General features: G+C 40.1%; 1 protein-coding gene across 6 annotated transcripts in view; it reads left to right on the top strand.

The window, feature by feature from the left end:
- Positions 1-22,004, top strand: part of Rbfox2 (RNA binding fox-1 homolog 2) — a 245,672-nt gene that overhangs the window by 39,582 nt on the left and 184,086 nt on the right. The gene's annotated exons all lie outside the window — the stretch shown is intronic.

Below are 22,004 nucleotides of genomic sequence, written 5' to 3'. Positions count from 1 at the left end.
CAGAGTTCAGGCCCCACGACTGGACCTAAAAAAGAAAAAAAAAAATTTTCTGCAAAGATACTGTACAAAGGGGTTACAGTTACATGAGTAATCAGTATATTTCCTATCAAGCATTGTTACCCCTCCTACAATCCCTTCCTTTCCAATTCCCTCCCCCCCCCACCAAAGTTGTAAAATTCATTTTCAACATAGTGTCTTGTACATCTCATTTTTACAATGGGTCAACCTGTATCCTTGTTTAACTATCCTTGTTTTCAGCATTTTGTTATTTTTATCTACCCTCCAGCTCATTTTCTTTTTCTGCAAGTTACCTTTTTTTTTTGTTGGTCGTGGGGCTTGAACTCTGGGCTTGGGCACTTTCCCTGCACTCTTCAGTTCAAAGTAAGTGCTCTACCCCTTGAGCCACAGTACCACTTCCAGTTTTCTAGTAGTTTATTGGAGGTAAGAGTCTCATGAAGCTGGGTGCTGGTGGCTTATGCCTGTAATCTTAGCTACTCAGGAGGCTAAGCTCTGAGGATCACAGTTCAAAGCCAGCCAGTCAGGAATGTCTGTGAGACTCTTATCTCCAATAAACCACTAGAAAACTGGAAGTGGTGCTGTGGCTCAAGCGGTAGAGCACTCACCTTGAGCTGAAGAGCACATGGACAGCGCCCAAGCCCAGAGTTGAAGCCCCATGACCAATAAAAAAAACAAAAAAAATAAAGAATCTCACGAAGTTTCCTGCCCAGTCTGGCTTTGAACCGTGATCTTCAGATCTCAGCCTCCTGAGTAGTTAGGATTACAGGCGTGAGCCGCAAGCTGCCGGTGTCTGCTAAGTTAACTTCTTATAATAGTTGTCAGTACCTGTTGTACTTATTACAGACCTATATTTTTTCCCCTCAGCTAGTCATTGCCATCTTATCAGTGGCCTTTCTTCTCCTAGCTTCTTCTTTTTTCTTGGGGGGGGGGGGGTCCGGTCATGGGGCCTGAACTTTGGGCCTGGGTGCTGTCTCTCAGCTCTTCAGCTCAAGTCTAGCGCTCTACCACTTGAGCCACAGCGCTACTTCTGGCTTTTTTTTTCCTGCTTATGTGGTGCTGAGGAATTGAACCCAGGGCCTCAGGCATGCAAGGTAAGCGCTCTACCACTGAGCCACCTTCCCAGCCCCTCTCCTGGCTTCTTTTATGTCATCTTTTTGAAAATTTCTTGTCTGTCTGCCAGAGCACTTTCATAACCTCTTCCTTAGAACAGAATTTGGCTTTAGCTTCATTTTATTACGTATGCTTTTCTTGGCTGAGCTCATCTATTGCCAAGGTTTTATTTAAGATCTATCTGTGGATAACTTCAAACTGCTCTCTCTGATTTATACCTCTTTCCTGTTAGGTATACTTGGTTACTTTGTAGATATGCGAACTCAGCATCTGCTCTTTTGGCAAGCTCTGTCCTTAATGTGTTACTTAAGGGATACCAGTTACTAGGTTCTGAAAGCTTTATCTATACCCCAAGTGATACATTGCTCCCATCACTTCACTGTTGGCATCTTTCTTAGGGTGGTCCTTCTGAAAAGCAGTCTCACTGTCCTTCAGTGTTTTTAATGACATGGCAATTGGGTTTCGGTCTCTTCTACATTATCTTGACCTACTCATACAGAATATGATTTAGATTCCCTCTGTGTTAGTCATGAGTGGGGCATGCCTCTAATCACAGCACTCAGGAATCTGATATAAGTAACATAGTGAGACTGATCAACAATAAAAATTTTTAAAAAACAAAACTGAAGTTCTCCAAGTGACAATTCTGCCACTTTTTGTGACAATAGCTGTCATCTTTGAGATGACAGCTTTGACTCAGTTTTTTCTGGGTTCTTTTGCTGAATGTCCAAGATAGGGATGGAGACTCTCCTGATTGTTTCCATAGCAGCAATCTTTACTGTATATTAGCTGTCTATTATAGCAACAAAATACCAGAGATAATCAACTTCAAGGGAGGAAAGGTTAATTTTGGTTCTTGTTTTAATAGTTTTCGGTCTATGGCTATATTGCTATGGGTCTGTAGCCACAGAGTATCATGGCAGAAGTATGTGTGGCAGAAGAAGCTGCTCACCTCATTGCAGCCAGGAAATAGGGAGAGAGTAAGGGGCCAAAGGCCCTCTATTCACTTCAAGGGCACACCCCCGTCACCTAACTTCCTCCTTCCACTAGGCTAGTCTCCAGCCCCCCTTCTCCTCACTGGGGTTTGAATGCATAGCCTCATACTTTCTAGGCAGGTATTGTACTGTTACTGAAGCCACTCCTTAAGCCCTTGCCTCTAATTTTTTTTTTTTTAAAGCTTCTACTAACCTTTGGGGAAATAATGTTTAACATATGGACCTATATGTGACATTCATGGTCTAAACTATAGCAGGCTGTATAAGAACCAATTTTCCTTGATCTTCTACCAGACTGTAAATTCCTTGAGGGTAGGGATAATATTTGATATTTGTATACTTTTAAGAATTTCTAGTACCTTGTACAGTGTCTGATATATATATATATATATATATATATATATATATATACACATATATATATAATATTTATTAGATGGTTAGATAGATGATAGGATTTTAGAACTGAAAGATCCCTATCAGTATAGAAAACATGTTCCAGAGTTTTGGGAACAAATGATCATTGTTTAGTATTTGGATCTTTTAGCCTCCTTTTAAGCTTTGTTCCTGTTTCAGTAATTAGGTAAACCCTGGCTGGTTTGTTTCAGGATTTATTTAGAGTAGTGTTACTCAGTCTTAACTGCTTGTATTATCTGGGAAGTTTAAAAAAATGTGGTTAAAAGGCACATGGTTTTTTCTTATGTGGAAATTAGATCTGAACTATAAACACATATGTAAACCATATATGGCCATATGCCTATATATATACACATATATATGTGTGTGTATATATATATATATATATATATATACATACATATATATATATATACACACACACACACACACAGTCAAACTGACTTGAGTATGATAAATTTCTTTCTTTTTTTTTTTTTTTTGGGTCCGGTTGTGGGGCCTGAACTCTGGGCCTGGGTGCTGTCCCTCAGCTCTTCAGCTCAAGGCTAGCGCTCTACCACTTGAGCCACAGCACCACTTCTGGCTTTTTTCTTTTTGCTTATGTGGTGCTGGGGAATCGAACCCAGGGCCTCATGCATTGCAAGGCAAGCGCTCTACCACTGAGCCACCTTCCCAGCCCCGAGTATGGTAAATTTCTAAGGAGTAACTCCTCAGAACAATTAACAGTATAACAGAATGAATACCAGGAAGCTGAAACATGTCTAAGGGCAATGGTATTAAAAGGAGGGAGGGAATGGTAAGTACATATAGTTACAATAATCAGTGTATATATGTTAAATAGAACTGAGGGAATGGATGGGGTTGGGGTACATTGGGAGAATAAAGGGGTAACACCAATCAAGGTACATGGTACACATAAATCAACATGCTATGTTGAAGCCTTTCTGTGCAAACTATTTAAAGATAAAAAAAAAAATTCATTAAACAAATACTGTTGCCCCAGTGTCACCACATAAATTATAGACTTAATTTTATTCTTGTTCTGGGAATGTTGTTTTCCATTTTTTGGACTGTTGAAATTTCAACAGTGTGGCCTTCTGTTCTTTCACAAAAACAAAGTCAGGTAAGAATGTATCCAGTCACTAGGAATTTGAAAATTAAGGGCCTCATTCTATCTCAGACCTTTGGGATCTTGCCTGGTGAACCCTTAGATCATGATCTGTAATACACAGTGTGAGCAACACGTGTTTGTCTGGTGAACCCTTAGATCATGATCTGTTGTCCACTGTGTGAGCAACAAGTGTCTGGGTGGTGCATTAGCTCCTCTAATAGGTTCTGTGGTTTGAGTCACTGCTGTAGTATCATATGCCTCTACATTGTGGATTGGTAGATTCACTCCCTAGAGGCTAGTCTGATGTAAATAAGAAAATTTGGTTTTTATCACCCCAAGGAACATGCTGTTGATTACTTTTCCATTTTAATGCTACTTCTTTGTTTTTAGGATTGAAATAGTTTCTGCTCAGCCATTTGAATTTTGAGAGGTTGTTTGTTGCTTTTGGTAACTTTGGGAATTAGGTTAATTTTTAAAGTGGTTTTTAAAAGCATGAGCTCACACTAAGTGCATTTTTTTATGGTAATAATTGCTTGGTGAAATCTGCTTTCTCCTACTTAGCTAGTATTTAGAATTTGGTCTTCGCTTTGTAACTTCTGTATCTTTACAACCTTAGAAGAATTTGAGAAGCTCATCAAATTTGTTATTTTCCCAGATTTGATTTTTGTACCAGCATAATTTTAGTAGTGTAGCATTTAGAAGTCAATATATTCCTTTTTTTTTTCTTTTTTGTCAGTCATGGGGCTTGAATTCTGAGCCTGGGTGCTGTCTCAGCTCTTCAGCTCAAGGCTAGCGCTCTACCACTTGAGCCTCAGTTCCACTTCTGGTTTTCTGGTAGATAATTGGAGATAAGAGTCTGGTGGATATTCCTGCCTGGGCTGGCTTTGAACTGTGAACCTCATATCTCAGCCTCTTGAGTAGCTAGGATTACAGGTGTGAGCCACCAGTGCCTGGCTAGAAGTCAATATATTCTTGGCTCATTGTTTACAAGTAACATTTTACAATACCGAGCTATTTGCATCAGTATTATAGCTTTGAGAAATTTAAATGTTTGAATGGTTATAAATATTTTACACTTGTCATTAAAAAACAAAAATGGAAGATAAAAACATCAAACCTATCATAAATACATGAAAATAGACTGGATTTTCCCTTTCTTTTTCTTTTTTTTTTGGCTGGTCATGGGGCCTGAACTCTGGGCCTGGGCGCTGTCCCTCAGCTCTTCAACTCAAGGTGAGCACTCTACCACTTGAGCCACAGTGCCACTTCCAGCTTTTTCTGTTTATGTGGTGCTGAGTAATTGAACCCAGGGCCTCATGCATACAAGGCAAGCACTCTACCACTGAGCCCCTCCCTTTCTTTTTCTTTCCTAGGTAATTTATGTACCACCTAAAAAAATGGTCATTTAGATAACAGATGTACTTTTTTTAAAAAATAAAAACTAAATCCTTGTACAAAACTATTTTCCAAAATATTTAGAGTTTATCTAAAGCTCAGGATAGCTCTTGATCTATTTTCAGAATAGACCTGTGTTTACACATTTGCAGCTGAGTTTAGCAGTTAGTAAATAATGTGTGAGTCCACAGTTATCATTGTAGCAGTGTAGATAGTTAATGTTACACTTCCTTCCACCTGGATGTGTGAGGGGAAAGAGTTGGGAAGATCTCTCTACTTTCAGCTCTGGTGACTGATATTTTGTTTTCCATTGTCTTATTTACTTTGTCCTCAGTTTAATGGTGGCCTTCTTACAGAAGATAGATGTTATATAGAATAGGCATATTTGTTTTCTTTTGTTAATGACAGCATAAAATCAGATTGTTTCAACATTTGGCCCTTTATAATGAATTGGCTCTCAGAAACATAGTTTAGGTGTGACTTTTTCTTTTCTTCTCCCACCTGCCACCACAGGCGCTGTAGGCTTTCCATTTGGTGAGCTCAATTGCCTTGTAGTTGAGAATTCAGCCCACAAACCATGGGTCCTCAGCTTGTGCTTGACAGGACTTCGTTAAGTGAATCAGGGAGTCTGAATTATTCATTCTCCTTCCTCATCCTGATGTTCATATCAAATTCCTGCTGTGTCTTTGGGCACTTTTCCAGTCTTCAGTATAATTGATTTCCTTGCTATGTGCCATGTGGAGTGTGGATGTTGCTCCTGTTTAAGCACACCTGATTGTTTACGATAGGGGTACATATTGATCAAAAGTGTAACAGCTCCAGCTCTAGATCACTAAGAATATAATGGACTTGCTTTTACTCTCTAACGAAGAAGTTAGAATTGGTCTTGCTTTTATTCAGGATACATTTTTTCCCCCAACAAGGATTTTGTTGCCAGATGAATTATGATGGAAGAGACTGTTCTTTTCTTTTTCTGTTCTCTAACCCTGTTATCTCCTCTTCAATAGTTTTGGTTGAGAAGTTACTCCATTTAAAGCTATGGATCCTTAAAACTAGAGAGGGTTTAGGGATGATCTAGACCAGAGGTAGCAAACGAGGCTGTTGGTCTGATTCTTGCCCACGAGGCTGTGTTTGGTTGACAATATTTTAAACATGGGAGAGTGTACATGAAATCTAGATTTCTGGCTTCAGAAATGTGGGCTCACCCTACACTGCTGCACAGTGACAGTCTGCAGCACTGGATAGTGTCTGTTTCTGTGGTGTGGCCTTTTTGTTTCAGTACTGTATAGCCCAGCTTATTTCCTTTGCCTGTGTGACAGAAAGGAAAGGGATTTGCCTAAAATATTGTAGGTGGTGGGAATAGCTTACGTTTGGGTTGCTTGGCTTTTAGTTAAATTTGATTATGACTGTTTTTTCTACTAAATTTTAATTTATACATCTTTGAATTCTAGCTTTTAAAATTCACTCAAAATATTATTGTAGCTCATGCCTGTATTCATACTTACTAAGCAGGTTGAGATATGAGGATCATGGTTAAAGCCAGCTTGGGCTGGGAAGGCCATGAGACTGTTAGATCTAGTTAACTATCAAAGAACCGGAAGTAGAGTTATGGCTCAAAAAGTAGAGTGCTAGCATGGAACAGAAAAGGTCAGGGACAGTACCCAGGCCCTGAGCTCCATGCCTGGTGTAAATGAAATTATTCATTGTAGTGTGTCAAGAAAATATAGAAACATAGTCAAGTCTCCTGTTCTTGATTTGGTCTTGAGGGACCAAATGAGTCTGCCTTTGGAGAAAGTCACTGCCACCATTGTTCTCTCACTTTACCACTCATTGTTTACTATCTGGCTTCCCAGACTGTGTCTTAGTCAATGTTATGTTTATAGTGCATAGATCAATGCTTGCCATCTAGATTTTCAGTATTTCGTCAATGACATAAAAGAGGCATTTGAAGACCTTTAAACATGGATAAGAATTCTTTATGCAGAAAGTGTAAGGATGTCCAGACACAGGTTTTGGTATGATCAAAGTCATGGGGTCATGGGGTCTTTGGGGTTGAATTTACCATGTATTACAAAAAGTTATATATGATGCAGAGAGACCATCTGGATCCTTGGTTTAAAAAACAAAACAACAAAGAAGTCAAAAGCCACCCAAATGTGTTTCTGAGTCTTACGTTCAAGCTATAAGGAGGGATGCTAAGTGGAGAGCCATTAAGAGGACTAATTGAAAATTGCTAAAAGAATCTGAGTGAGAGATGAGAGATATTTTAGAAAATCAATTTTGAGCTGTTACGGTTTTTAGAGCAGTTGGAAGAGAGAAGGAAGTTAGGAATCTTGCCAGAGATAAAGGATGTGTGCCTGGTTGTTGAGAGGGAAAGAACCTGATTTCCAAGTTACCATACATGGACTATAACCTTCTGGTAACATATGAGTAAACATTGTATTTGAAGCAAAACATCATATGTTTTAGGTTTCCCATGGATTGCGTTCATCTATTTCAGTTTACCAACCTCTTATTAAGTGCTGAACTTTGTGTTGGACACTGGAGACAAAGTAGATGTTGTTTTTGTCATTTAGAATCAATATTGCATAATGTCATTAGCAAGCCTTAACTTTTTTTTTTTAGTGGTGGAGTTTGGACTCAGGTCTTGGGCTTGGTGGATGGGTGCTCTACCACTTGAGCCATGCCTGTAGCTGGCTGGTCTTTGGTGACCTTTTTCTATCCACAAAATGTAGGGATATGATAAGGCTATTTCTGAGGATGATTTTAGCTCTGGTACCTTATTATAATAGTTCCAAGTAAAATTTGGTAAAAATTGGCACCTCCCAAGGTAATTATGTTCTTTTAAGAGGAAAAAACCCCCCAAGACTAAGAAATAAGTATTATTAAAGGGTATCCCATGATCTTATTAACTTGTTTTCCTGTCTTTTCTGTCAGGTTCTGTTTTTTGTTTTTGTTTTTGGTTGGTTGTGGGACTTTAACTCTGGGCCTGGGTGCTGTCCCTCAGCTATTCAGCTCAAGGCTAGCGCTCTACCACTTGAGCTACAGTGACCCTTCTGGTTTTCTGATGGTTTATTGGAGATAAGAGTTTCATGGTCCTGCCTGGGCTGGCTTTGAACTGAGATCTTCAGATCTCAGCCTCCTGAGTAGCTAAGATTACAGTTGTGAGCCAGGCACCAGGCTCAGGTTCTGTTTTGACCAGTGTAGTTAGTAAGGAAGATTGTCTCTCGTGATGGGGATGGGGTAGTAGCTGGTAAAGCAAGAAGCAATAGGAAATACTTGGCTGCACAGGGCTGAAGGCCACTAGGCAAGTGTCCATTGCTTAAATGTGCTATTAAGATCTTTCATTGTTTCTAGCACCTTGTTGAAGAATTGGTAACTATGTTATCACTTAGATTAATTCTGCTATAATTGGGAATAAATCACATATCTTGCTAGCAGCCCTCAGATAAATGGAAAACCCAGGAGAGGATTTATTTGAGAATACTTGATACTGTAGCACATCCATTGTTTTCTTGGTTGTCTCAGGGTGGGGGGACACAAAGAGGGTAAGGGAAAGGGTGAACAAAAAGCTAAGAATGAGAGCTTATCATGTTTGTTACTGGAACTGGATAGGATGGATATGATTTTTGTAGCCTATCCTCTTGTTCCTAGTTTGTTAGTTGGTTCTTGAGGATGTAGCACAAATAAGATTAGTGATTTTAAAAAAATGATGTTCTTACCTTCATCTTCTGAATTAGAGACTATTAACTGCTATTTTTTTGGTCGGTTGTGGGGCTTGAGCTCTGGGTCTGGGCACTGTCCCTTAGCTCTCCAGCTCAAGGCGAGCACTCTACCACTTGAGCCACAGCACCACTTCCAGTTTTCTAGTGGTTAATTGGAGATATGAGTTTCATGGACTTTCCTGCCCAGGCTGACTTTGAACTGCAATTCTCAGATCTCAGCCTCCTGAGTAGCAAGGATTACAGGCATGAGCCACTATTGCTCAACTTTAACTGCTAATTTTTCTTATGTAAATGTTGTATTCACCATATTGTTTTAGTTTAGAAGCTGTAGCATGGTTTCTTCACAGCTACCCTGTGCCCTCAGACCTGAGAGTCACTGTCCTACTATTTCCTTTTGTACCATTTAGCTCTTGTTCATTTCAGCAGTTCTTGTATTTACCCAGCACATCTTTACCTGTATGGATAGAAGCATGCTGGCTGTTGAGAATTTATGAAGGGAGGTAGGGAAGGGAGAGAGAGGAGAAGATGGTAGGTGGGGGAAGAAAGAATGAGGGAGACTTAGGGGGGAGGGAGGGAGATAAGAGAGAAGGGGAGGGCTAGGAAGGTGGCTCAGTGGTAGAGCGCTTGCCTTGCATGCCTGAGGCCCTGGGTTTGATTCCCCAGCACCACATAAGCAAAACGACAAAAGCGCTATGGCTCAAGTGGTAGAGCGCTAGCCTTGAGCTGAAGAGCTGAGGGGCAGTGCCCAGGCCCAGAGTTCAGGCCCCACGACCGGACCCCCCCCAAAAAAAGAGAGAGAGAGAGGGGGAGAGGGAAAGAGGGTAAGGGAGGGTGGAAGGAGAGAGAATGTGTGTGTGTGGGAGAGAGGGAGGGAGGGAAGGGGGACCCCTGTCTTCAAGATCTCCTAGGATAATGAGGAGACTGGAACTGACAGCTTTACCATGAGTTGAGATAGGAAGGGTAGCCAAACTAGTTGGGGTAGAGTGAATGTCAGGGAAAGGGAAGGACTTGGGGGTGATGAACAGGAATTACCTTTCTGTGTTTTTAGACAGTGAGAATAATAGAGAAATATTGGTTTATTGGGTAGAACACAGGGTGGAGTCAGGGCCCTTCTTTTTTGGTCTTTTGTGTTCAAAAGTACAGCAGCTTTCTTTGCTTCCTGCTCCTGGCAGCAGATTATCTATTTCTCTGAAATTATGTGGGCTGGAAAGAATGGAAAGGAATTGGCCCACCTGCACAGAGGGAGAGAGTAGCATTAGGGATGTGGGTGTTTAAAAGCTCTTGGCATGCCTGGCCATAAGTGCAGATGGCTATTTGTGTTACCATTATTGTAGCTGTTATGCCTACATTCCCTCTGGTGTACCTCTCTGCAGGGATAATTGTAGGGTCCTAACTTATATCTCTTCCTGCTGCCAGATAAAATGGATGCTGATGTGTTTTGCATTACAGAGTATACAGTGAATTCTGTGTGGGTTGCCTTATTACTGCCCAAATCTTTTGAGATCTCTGGAACATAAGGGAAAAATGTTTTTTTGTTTTTTTTTAAATCCATACTGGTGAAAATGCAAAAAATGAATATACTAGATTTTACTGATTGTTTTATAAATGGAGCTAAGATAACTTTGGTGAATGTTTGGATTTTGAAAGCGGTACTTACCAAGGATTAGAATAGCCAAGGAAAAGTTGATTTTTCAATGAAATCCGAGGAGCTGGTCATATTTCTATACAGCTCTGAGGATGGAACAAACGAAGGATGGGCTTAACAGTTGGCCATTTTTGGGTTTGTATGTATTTGTGAGACTTTGTACAGTCCATCTAACTTTTCTCAAGTTCATTTTCTGTTTAGCAAAATGAAGCTATAACTATCATAGGGTTGTGGTGGTTACTAAATTTTTATTCCACTACTAAAAGCCATTCACAGGATTCTTTCTTAGAATTTACATTCCAGCAAAATGGAATAGCTTTTTCCCCTCCTCTTTTTTTCATTATGGAAATACTGTACAGAGGGGTTACAATTACAGGGGCAAGATAATGAATACATTTCTTATCAAGCATTGTAGCTTCTTCCTTTGTTTCCCCTTCCCATCCCATCCTCCCCCACCACTCCACCCAACCCTCCCCCCCCCCCCACCAAAGTTGTAAAGTTCGTTTTTCGGCATAACAACTTGTACGTCTCATTGTTGCAATGTTTCCCCTCCTCTTTACACACACACACACACACACACACACATTCTCTCTCTCTCTCTCTCTCTCTCTCTCTCCCTCTCTCTAAACATATCTGCTCAGAAAATTTTCTACAACATAAAACATGGTGAATTCAAGTTAATGCTCTTTCTTTTTCTCTCCTCCCTCTCTCCTTCTCTCCCCCTCTCCTTTTTCTCTCCCTCTCTCCCTCTTGTTTCCCTCTCTTCCTCTCTCCCCCATCTCCTTCTCCCTCTCCCTTTCCCTGTGTCAGTTGTAGGACTCGAACTCAGGGCCTAGGCCCTGTCCCTGAGATCTTTTGTTCAAGGCAGTTCTTGTATTTCTACTAGTTAGAGTCTCATGGGGGCTTTTCTGCCTGGGCTAGCTTTAAACCATGATCCTCAGATCTCAGCTTCCTGTACTCAGGATTATAGGTGTGAACCATTGGCACTCTACAAGTTAATACTGTCTTGTTCTTTAGAGCTCAGTTAATGGTGTTTCCTTTTTAAGGAAATTGATCCTGATCTTATTCCAGTCTGGGAGATATCTTACTCCTTTCTATTACTAAAGGCTTGTGCTCAATGAGCCACATTTCTACTTTGCTTTTTTTTTGGTGGTTAAGACTGTCTTGGGCTTTCCTTCCTCAGGCTGGCTTTGAACCTTGATCCTCAGATCTTAGCCTCCTGAATACGTAGAATTATAGGTATGAGCCACTGGCTCCTGGTGACTCAGCACATTTGATTGTATCTATTGGTCTACCTGTTCTATATGCCTGAATTGCTTTTTTCAGCCTTGGAATGGACCATATTGAATTTGTTCTGGAGTGAGGAAATAATGTCCCAGTATAAGTAAAGGCAAGCTATAATACCCATAGACCATCATTACAATATTAGTAAAGGCCTCTTAAGTTGAATTCCTTTAGGGCAAGGATGATCTGATTGATTTTACATCCAAACTCAGTGTACAGAACAGCTATTGGCATACTTCATTAACACTATTGGTTGAATGATGAATGACAATAACGTATAAGATTGAAGGCTCAAGAAAGTTTGATAGACCTAGGGTTGGACTTGCTAGCTATAGGACTGGAGATCTTGGAGGACCCTATGGAATTTCATCTCCCTAGTGACTTGAAGGTACTTAGAAAAGTAAAGAAGGACTGGAGGTTATAATGATGTGGCCAGAGTCTTTGAAGGAGATACTTAGTGTACTGAATTCAAGAATGGGAGAATGGCTGCTAGAATTGTCAAAAATAGAACGATATGAAAAGATAGGAAGATGAGAGGGGAAGGAGGACTAAACATGGAATATATTAAAAACATTAAGCCTAAATCAAATTAACAGCAAGCTATAAAGTATGTTAGCAAGCTTGTTGTTTAATCTTTTCATATGATACATAAGAGATGGCCTTAGAAAGGGGGATAGGACTTATTTAAAGCACTTAGAGTTACACAACTTCAGATCTTTAAGAACAATGTATCAGAGAAGTGAGTGGAAGATAAAAGCTAGAATATTAGTGGGTTATAATTCTGTTATTCCTTATATTGTTCACTTAATTTTAAAACATTTTTTTCTCTTCAGTATTATTAAAATAACAAGAAAACTAATGTTAGCAGTTGAACTGCTATAGTGATAGTGATTGGACTAGTAGAAATTGGATTAGAAGTAAAATTGGAATATGTTGTGGGGCAAACAGAAACCACAGGAAATCATATAAGGAAGTTTGGTTTTTCATGAGAGCAGAAGGGAAATGACAAAAGACAATAAAAGATTATAGATCTGGATTTTGCTAGTTATAATTAACTATGAAAATATAAGTTCCTAAAGTTAGAATTTAGACTTTAGGCATTAGAATTCATTTTACGTTACTATAGTATGATGGTAGGAAATATCTGATAAACTTGATGAGAATGGTTATTATTTTATTGGATTTATACATAGTTTATATCAGGCATGTATGAGACTTTGCCTTTACATTTTCCTAATCCTTTTATAGCCATCAAAGATAGTATTTGTCAACATTACATTACTCTTTCTAAGTGCAGAAATTGGGATTCAGAGAAATTAAATGATATGCCTAAGGGCCATTTGACCAGAAAGTAACCAAGCTGGGATTCACTCCTAGGGTTGTAGGGTATCAGAGCTTGCTTTCCTTTCACTATATCAGTACTAATTAAAGAGTCATTTGCAGAGTGGTATTCTACTCACTGTTTATTACCAGTTTATATTATTAGAATTTCATATGAGGTAGCTACAGAAATTAAAAGCACTTAGAAACTTCTATAACATTTGATAGTAATTTTTTCAATGTTTAATCTAGTAGTAAGTTCTGGCTTTTATATGTCTTTGGTCTTTTTAAAAATTTCATGCTTTTTTTTTTTCTGGGTGCTGGTGGCTCATACTTATAATCCTAGCTATTCAGGAGGCTGAGATCTGAGAATCGCAATTCTAAGCCAACCAGGGCAGACAAATCTGTGAGACTCTTGACTCTAGTTAACCAGCAAAAAGCTAGAACTAAAGACATGGTTCAGGTGGTAGAGTGCCAGCCCATGAATGAAAACACTGAGTAAGAGATTGAGGTCCTGAGTTCAAGTCTCAATACCAAAAAAAGAATCACTTTTCTGTAACTCTCATTTTATTGTTGTTTTATTGGAAGTTCAGGGAAAAAAAGTTGCCCTCATAGTCAGGTTGAGAAGCCCCATCTACCAAAGTTGCTGCCCAACTGTGGGTACTTGGATCAGTATGCAGTTTACTTTGGCACTTGGGCTGCTAGAGCTCAGGGTTTGGGGAGTAAGGGTCAGAGGGGAGAGAGGCTGGAGGGAAGAGGCTAAATCAAGGAAGAACTTGGCCCTCAGGCAGTTGCAGAGGAGGTAAGGGGTGCCCTGCCCCCAGGGCCAAAAGGAGCATTCAGTCATGGTTGTTTTTCTGTAGAGTCCTAACCTGCTTTTCATTACATCTGTGGCAAAGCTGGTAGTAGTGCAGAACCAAATATAGAAAAAGAAATTTATAAAAATAAAGTGAACTCAAGGTAGGAGTTAAGAAGAGCCAACCCCCCCTCCCCCTTCCCTCCTCCTACATGCACAGGAGAATATGTATCTTGAAGTGTTTCCCTTTAAGGAAAAGGCTGAGTTCCTTAGCACTGCAGAGTTTTGATTGGCCCCTTTTCCTGATGTTTGCCAGGAAGAATCCTGACCAGTCCAGTTTTGTTCATAGTTGGTTTGGGAGTCAGCACAGCGGCCAAGTTCTCTGGACCTAATTTGAAGTGTATTAATGTTTCAGAGTGGACTAGACCCCTGGTATGTGTCTTGTGCAGTTCAGCCCTCCACAGTCCACTTCACTGTTTTTTTCTAGACCACCACCTTGTAGATTCTTACTTTTCTCTGAATTCTTTTGAAGTCTTATCATTGTAGAAAGGAGGCAAGGGAGAATTCACACTGAGGAGAATTTGATTTTTTGCAGTTTTGGGGTCTCTAGCTCTTACTTGGCTTTTTCAATCATGGCTGGTGTTCTACTACTTGAGTCACACCTTCAGTCTAACCCCCCCTCCCCTTTCCCCAGCCCCCAGACATTTTAGAGATAGTCCCTTGTACTTCTGCCCAGGATGACTTTGAACCTCAATCCTAAGATCACAGCCTATTGAGTTAGCTAGGACTATAGACATAAACTATGTCTGGTGAAACTAAGTCTTTTTTTTTTTTTTTTTTTTGGGTCCGGTCATGGGGCCTGAACTCTGGGCCTGGACGCTGTCCCTCAGCTCTTCAGCTCAAGGCTAGCGCTCTACCACTTGAGCCACAGCGCCACTCCCGGCTTTTTTCTTTTTGCTTATGTGGTGCTGAGGAATCGAACCCAGGGCCTCATGCATGCGAGGCAAGCACTCTACCACTGAGCCACCTTCCCAGCCCAATACTTGGCATCTTGATTGTACCTGAGGGCAAGGCTGCCAGTAAAGGACAATTTAATCTCAAACTTTTTACTTGTTTGACTGGTCTTAATCCCTAGAAACCAGCTTAAGGTCAAGAGCTGGTTCTTGGCTGCCACAGATTTAACTGTGGTGTTTTTGTTGACACAATCAGTGCTCCATTCTGGTGACAGTGTGGTGTGTGTGTGTGTGTGGGGAGGGTGGCGGGGGGTGGGGTGGTGGTAGGTGTGTTATTTTGGTGTATCCCTTCTATGTGAATAGAAATGGCTTCTTTAACTTATTGAATCTTATGAGAAGTTTAAAGAGCTTATAATAGTCCCGTAGTAACCAAAGGGAATAGGTTCCAGTACCATTTTCCTTGTGGATACCAGACTTCACAGGTGCTCGTCTAAAGGACATAATATTTAATACAATGAAATTACTAGGTAATAGCTGATAAACTATTGTTTAGGGAATAGTGACAAGAAAAAATTCTGTACGTGCTTGTACATAGATGCACGAGATTTTTTTCCCTTAAGAATTCCTAATCTGTGGTTGATTGAATTAAAGATGCAAAACCCATGGACAAGGAGGGCTGACCTTACCCATCAGTATCAAGTCTTAAACATCTCTGTAACACTTCTGTAAATTACAACTTCCTGAACATAAGGCAGCTTTAAAATCCCCCCCCCCCCCCCCCCAAGAAATCTGGCCTTCTTGGGAGCTTTTATGCAGGGCCCAAAGGCTGGAGTTATGTTTCAGTTGGTTATTTGTGAATTTAATTCTGGTGTTGGTGTTGGACTTTTTTGATTAGGATGCTGGGCCCAGATGGCTAGCCTAGCACTTTTTTCTTTTTGTTGGTTATGGGGCTTGAACTCAGGGCTTGGGCACTATCCCTCAGCTCTTCAGCTCAAGGCAAGCGCTCTACCGCTTGAGCCACAGCGCCACTTCCAGTTTTCTAGTGGTTTATTGGAGATAAGAGTCTCACAAAGGGTTGGGAAGGTGGCTCAGTGGTAGATCGCTTGCCTTGCATGTTTGAGGCCCTGGGTTCGATTCCTCAGCACCACCTAAGCAGAAAAAAAAAACCGGAAGTGGTGCTGTGGCTCAAGTGGTAGAGTGCTAGCCTTGAGCTGAAGAGCTGAGGGACAGCGCCCAGACCCAGAGCAGAGTTCAGGCCCCACAACTGGACCCAGGGGAAAAAAAAAAAAAAGAGTTTCACGGAGTTTCCTGCCGGCGCTGGCTTTGAACTGTGATCCTCAGATCTCAGCCTCCTGAGTAGCTAGGATTTACAGGCATGAGCCACAGGGGCCCAGCCCACTTTTTTCTTAAACAGTGTATTCCCCTCCCTGGGTTATTGGCCTCTGAGTGATATGGGACAGGGGATGTGGCCTGCAAGACAATTTTACATCTGATAGGCTCTATCCTTTCCCTCCACAACCTTATAATTTCTTTCTGTACAGTTTTTAGGGATATAAGAAACTAAAGTGATGATTGCTAGGTGAAGCTGGAGGCTGGTGTTGTATATACTTAGATTTGTATATATTCATTTACTGGTTTCGGAAAGATAGAGGCCCAAGAGTATTAATGGCTAATTAATAACCATCAGGAATGTAATCCATTTCCCCTGAATTTATTTCCACACATTTGCCACACTACCAGAAATTTCCCATTTTTAAAAAGAAAGCATCAGTAAAAGTTCATTTCATGCAGAAATAAATGTAGGCAATTTATTGAAAAAAATATTTTCCCTTTGAATGTTAAGAGACTATGCCAGAATTTCTCTTTTGTGCTTTTTACATAGTTTAGAAGACAGGAGCAAAAATACTTTCATAAAGTTTTTCCTTCATTTAAATTCTTAAAGAGGCCATGTTGATTTTCTAAATCTAGCACTTAAAAAAAAGCTATTGTGAAAAAGAGATTTTACTTGTATTCATGTTGTAAATTTCTGGGGGTTCCTGGGCCTAGGGGAGGATGCTAACTCTACAAATGCTTTTAAGTTCTTGTAAGATTCCAGTCACACCAGGAGGAGAGATGGACAAATAAGTTCTGAGGTGTGATTTTGAGAAAGGGCATTAAAAGGTTGCAGGCAGGAAACGTAGTCATTCAAAGCATTTATTTATTTATTTATTTATTAAAGGAAAGGCCTACTAGGAGCCCAGTCCTAACTAATTCCAGATGGGCTTTCTACAACACAAAGGTTTTCAGTGTTTTTGGAAGGGAACTGTGGAAGAGGGCTCCCTGGGCACTTCCTGTGCAGCTCTGCAGTTGCACTCACCTAATCAGAAACATCCCTTATTGCTGGAGCTAATAGGCAGTGCAGCTATGCTTTTCTTTTTGTACCTTGGTTTGTGGACTGCTCTTTCCTCTCTACTAATTTTACTTTCTTTTCCTCTCAATCTTTCTTCCATTTGTTTTCACAAACAGTAAAACACACAGACACACAGACGAACAGATACACACACACACACACACACACACACACACACACACACGAGATGGGAGGAAAAAGAAGAAGAAATGGTCACATAAAGGCAGATGACAAATATTAAGGAAAGGCTTTTTTTTTTTTCTGGGCATGAGAAGAGTTGGCTAGAACTAAAGAGAATGTGACTAGTTTAGAATATTATGTGAGGATAGTTCATCTACATAGTAGAAGGAGTGTCACTGGCTGTGTTTGTTGGTACCAGAGGGCTCGTTTGGCAGTGACTTCAAACTCAACAGAAGTAGAAATCTGTCGTGCACTCATCCCATGCTGCATTGTTGCCAAGGGAGCATGCCTGCTGTGCTTTAACGTAGGCTTGAACTTGGCTATCTTCCCAACCACTGCAATCTGCACAGCTTAAAAGAGGATTTTGATGATGCTCAGCTGCAGGCCCTGTGAATCGTTCTTTCTGGCTCTATAGACTCCATCAGGAATATAGTTTATGTATGTACTTGATGCTGTTGGTCCAGCTGCCTGGTGATGCCTGTTATACTGAAGCTTTCATTGACTCTCAACTTTCTGGATCTCGTCAATGGTTAAAGAAACTTTGCCATCCCAGGGATTCTTCTGGGACTTTGCGACTTTATTCTAATACATTTAGTGATTATATTGATGTTATTGCATAAATGTGAATTTATTGGGACAGACTTTGTAAAGCTATGCTATGTAAGAATAAAGATCTCTGCAGCGTTGCTTTGTTTTCCTGACTTATTGTGTCTCATTTCACCCCCTGTGAATAAAATCACATGTTTCCTTGAGCCAAACATAGAATGTTTTCTGATGAAAAAATTTTATGCTGTTTTTAAGTTGTGAAGTTTTTGTCGGGAGATAACAGCTTTAGAGCTGAAGTACTTCAATTTTTGGATATTTTGATGTTAGAAATAATAGGTCAGAATATTTGAAACTGGGACTTTTTATGACATCACAGTCATACAATCACCCATCTTTTGTTGTTGTTGTTGTCTTTAGTTGTGGAGCTTGGACTCAGGGCCTGGGCCCTGTCCCTGAGATTTTTCACTCAAGCTTTTTTTCATTCAGTTTGTGCTGCAGCTTTACTTCTCTTTTTCTGGAGATTAATTGGAGATAAGAGTCTCACTGACTTTCTTGCCTGGGCTGGCTTTGAACCACAGTCCTCAAATCTGAGTCTCCTGAGATTACAGGCATAAGCCATTGGTGCCTGGCTACAGTCACTCATTTTATGAGTAAGTCTAAGCATTCATTATACATTGCAGCTGAAGCATTACCTATGTTTGTAACTATCAACTTGTAATAACAGTTTACCAACAGAGCCTTTCCACCTTTTTTTTGGCCTCCATCTTCCTTTGAATAGGCATGAAGAATAGAATGAAGCTAAGGTGTTTTTTTGTTTTTATTTTTGTTTTTTTTTTTTTTGGTCAGTCATGGGGTTTGGTACTGTCCCTTAGCTCTTCAGCTCAAGGCTAGTGCTTTACCCCTGGAACCTCATCACTATTTCCGATTTTCTGGTGGTTTATTGGAGATAAGAATTGATAGGGGTGAATCAATTAGTTATTTTTGAGTGAGAGCACTCTAAAGATCCCTTATGTTTATTTTTTAAAAACTTATGATTTGTTAATTTTGTTCATTTACTCGATGTTATGTTTTTTCCCAATTTGACTAAACTTGATAAGGGCAAGGGCTATATCTTTTCTCACACAGTGTTCACAATGCTGGTAGTTAGGCCTTTGCCTATTATTTTGGGTCAGAGGACTTACTAAATAGTTTCCCATGGACTTCTTCCCACCTTCTTTCTCATTTGATACCTTAGCTTGAGATATTCTCTCAATCTCCACTGATAGATTTTTGGTTTATTTCAGGAAATGTGCATAAGACCTTGAAGTCCAGGCTCTGAAGCATCTGGTTCACCTTGACCTCTCTAAAATTAGCAGACATGTCCTGTTCTGCTTGTATGTTTAGAAGAGGAACAAAATTCTATTTTGAGGTCTATTATAAAATAGGAGAATAAAGAAAACTAGATGACTCTATATGTCTTAAAACCTCTACTCATGGGGCTGGGAAGGTGGCTCAGTGGTAGAGTGCTTGCCTTGCATGCATGAGGTCCTGGGTTCGATTCCTCAGCACCACATAAGCAAAGAGGAAAAAAAGCCTGAAGTGGTGCTGTAGCTCAAGTGGTAGAGTGCTAGCCTTGAGCTGAAGAGCTGAGGGACAGCACCCAGGCCCAGAGTTCAGGCCCCACGACCAGACCCCTGCCCCCCCTCCCAAATAAAACCCTCTACTCATCTAAATTGGATTAATGACTCTTTTTTTCCTTTAGCATCTTTCAACTTTCCATTTAATTGATTTTTCTTAAATTTATAAAAATCATATATCTGTACCTGATCTTTCATTCACTGAGATCCTTTCTGAAGTTTGACTTAAAAAAAAAACTTTTTCCCCCAAGACCACGAAGAACAGATAAGCAAAATTATGGGTAAGAAATTGGAAAACATTGAAGAAAAAAATTAGGATTGTGTGGGTGTGTGCAAGCATATGTATCCACACACACACACACATATATGTATATGCATGCGCGCACATGCGCGCGCGCACACACACACACACACACACACACACACACACACACACACACATCTTTTTCCTTCCCTTTCCTTCTTGTCTCTTTCCTAGCTAGAATGACATAGCTTTTTAAATTTCTGGGGAAAATCGTGTAATTTATGGATTCTCTTGTACCTTTTAGGTAATAGGCTAGAAAATATTGGACTTCTAAATTGTCTTTCTAAGATCGTTTTTGTACTCTTAAGTGGTAATTGATGTGATATATATATATATATATATATATAGAGAGAGAGAGAGAGAGAGAGAGAGGAAGTAATAGCAATAATAAAGCAATGTCTTTATCCTGCTGTTTTTTGTTGAGATAGAAATTTGCTTGAGTAGCTGAGGATGGTGGAAGTATATGTATTATTTTGGGGCTCTCATTTCAAAGTTTATTGTAATTTTTTTGTTCAGGTGATGTACAGAGGGGTTATAGTTACATAAGTAAGATAATGAGTACATTTCTTGTTGAACTTTTTATCCCCTCCTCATTTTTCTACATCTTTCCCTCCCCCTCCAAGTTTATTTAGATGTTAAATACCACTAATATTCCAGGGTCATGTTAACAGCTAACATTAATGTATTAGCTTGTTTTTTATTTTAATAATGAAATATTAGACTGGATGTGTGTGTGTGTATAGAGTTAACAGCTAACATTAATGTATTAGCTTGTTTTTTATTTTAATAATGAAATATTAGACTGATGTGTGTGTGTGTATAGATAGATAGATAGATATAGATAGACAGATAGGCTTACTTGAAATTCACAGTTTTGGAAGCCCGTATATAGTACTGGCTCTGGCTAGGGCCCCCTGGCTCTATTACCTCATGGCTGATGGCTCCATCATGGCAGGAGTGTCTAAGCTATGGGAGGATGAGATCGTGCTTACTGAGGGTGAGGTTGGGCTTGCTCTTCTAACAGCTTTCTCTTGAGAGTACTAACTCAGGATCCTGTGACTACATTCATCCCTTCCAAGGGCATGTGTCCCCAATTACCTAGTGACCTTTCACTAAAACTGCTTTTTTTTTTTTTTTTGGTGCCAGTAATGGGGCTTGAACTCAGAGTTTGGGTACTGCTCCTTAGCTTTTTCACTCAGGGCTAGTATTCTACCACTTGAGCCACATCTCCACTTTTGGTTTTTGGGGGGTTAATTGGAGATACAGGCCTCATGGGCTTGCTGGAATTTTCTGCCTGGGCTGGCTTTGATCTTAGATCTCAGCCTCCTGAGTAGCTAGGATTATAGGTATTGAGTCACCAGCACCCTGCTCAGACCTGTTGCCTTTTAAAGGTTTCATTTTCTCAATGCCACCATATCAAATACTGGAACTTCAACAGATGAATCCTTGGAGGACACATTGAAACCTTATCCATATAACATAGCACTTAATATTCAGGGCAGAGATCATCTCTAACAATCATTTCCATTTCTTGTGGCATTTAACACAGTCCTGGCACATAAGAGGCACTTGCTGAATGCTTAATGAATTTAATTTAGTTTAATTTTCCTTGACCTAGATGGGAGAAAGTTTCACTTGTGCATTTTATACACATGCATATGATGTGCCTTAGAATCTTAAAATATATTTTTAAGTGCTATTTACATTTTCAGAAGGTGATGTAGGCAAACATCTTTACAATACTCTACTTGAACAAGATATAACCACTAACTAAAGGAACCTGACTGTTTTAAAACTTCAGAAATATCTATTCATTAAAAGACACTATTTAGAAAGTGAAAATGGGAGCCAGGTGCTGGTGGCTCACACCTGTAGTCCTAGCTAGTCAGGAGGCTGAGATCTGATGATCATAGTTCAAAGCCAGCCTGGTCAGGAAAGTGCATGAGACTCTTATCTTCAATTAACCACCAGAAAGCCAGAAGTGGTGCTATGGCTCAAAGTGGTAGAGCGATAGCCTTGAGTAAAAAGAGTTCAGGGACAGCAACCAAGCCCTGAGTTTAAGCCCTATGACCAACAAAAATAGTGAAGCAGGGAGGGTAGGATTGGAAGTGTGGCTCAGTTGGTAGAGTGTTAGCCAATGAGCCAAGGTGTCAGGTACTGAGTTTGAGTATGGGTAACTCCTATGAAACAATATAGAAAG

The sequence above is a fragment of the Dipodomys spectabilis genome, unplaced genomic scaffold (assembly GCF_019054845.1).
Source record: "Dipodomys spectabilis isolate Male_0828 unplaced genomic scaffold, ASM1905484v1 ptg000163l, whole genome shotgun sequence".
In the NCBI taxonomy this organism is placed as follows: domain Eukaryota; kingdom Metazoa; phylum Chordata; class Mammalia; order Rodentia; family Heteromyidae; genus Dipodomys; species Dipodomys spectabilis.
Note: the sequence above shows the minus strand (reverse complement) of the source record. Positions and strands in the feature narration are given on the sequence as shown.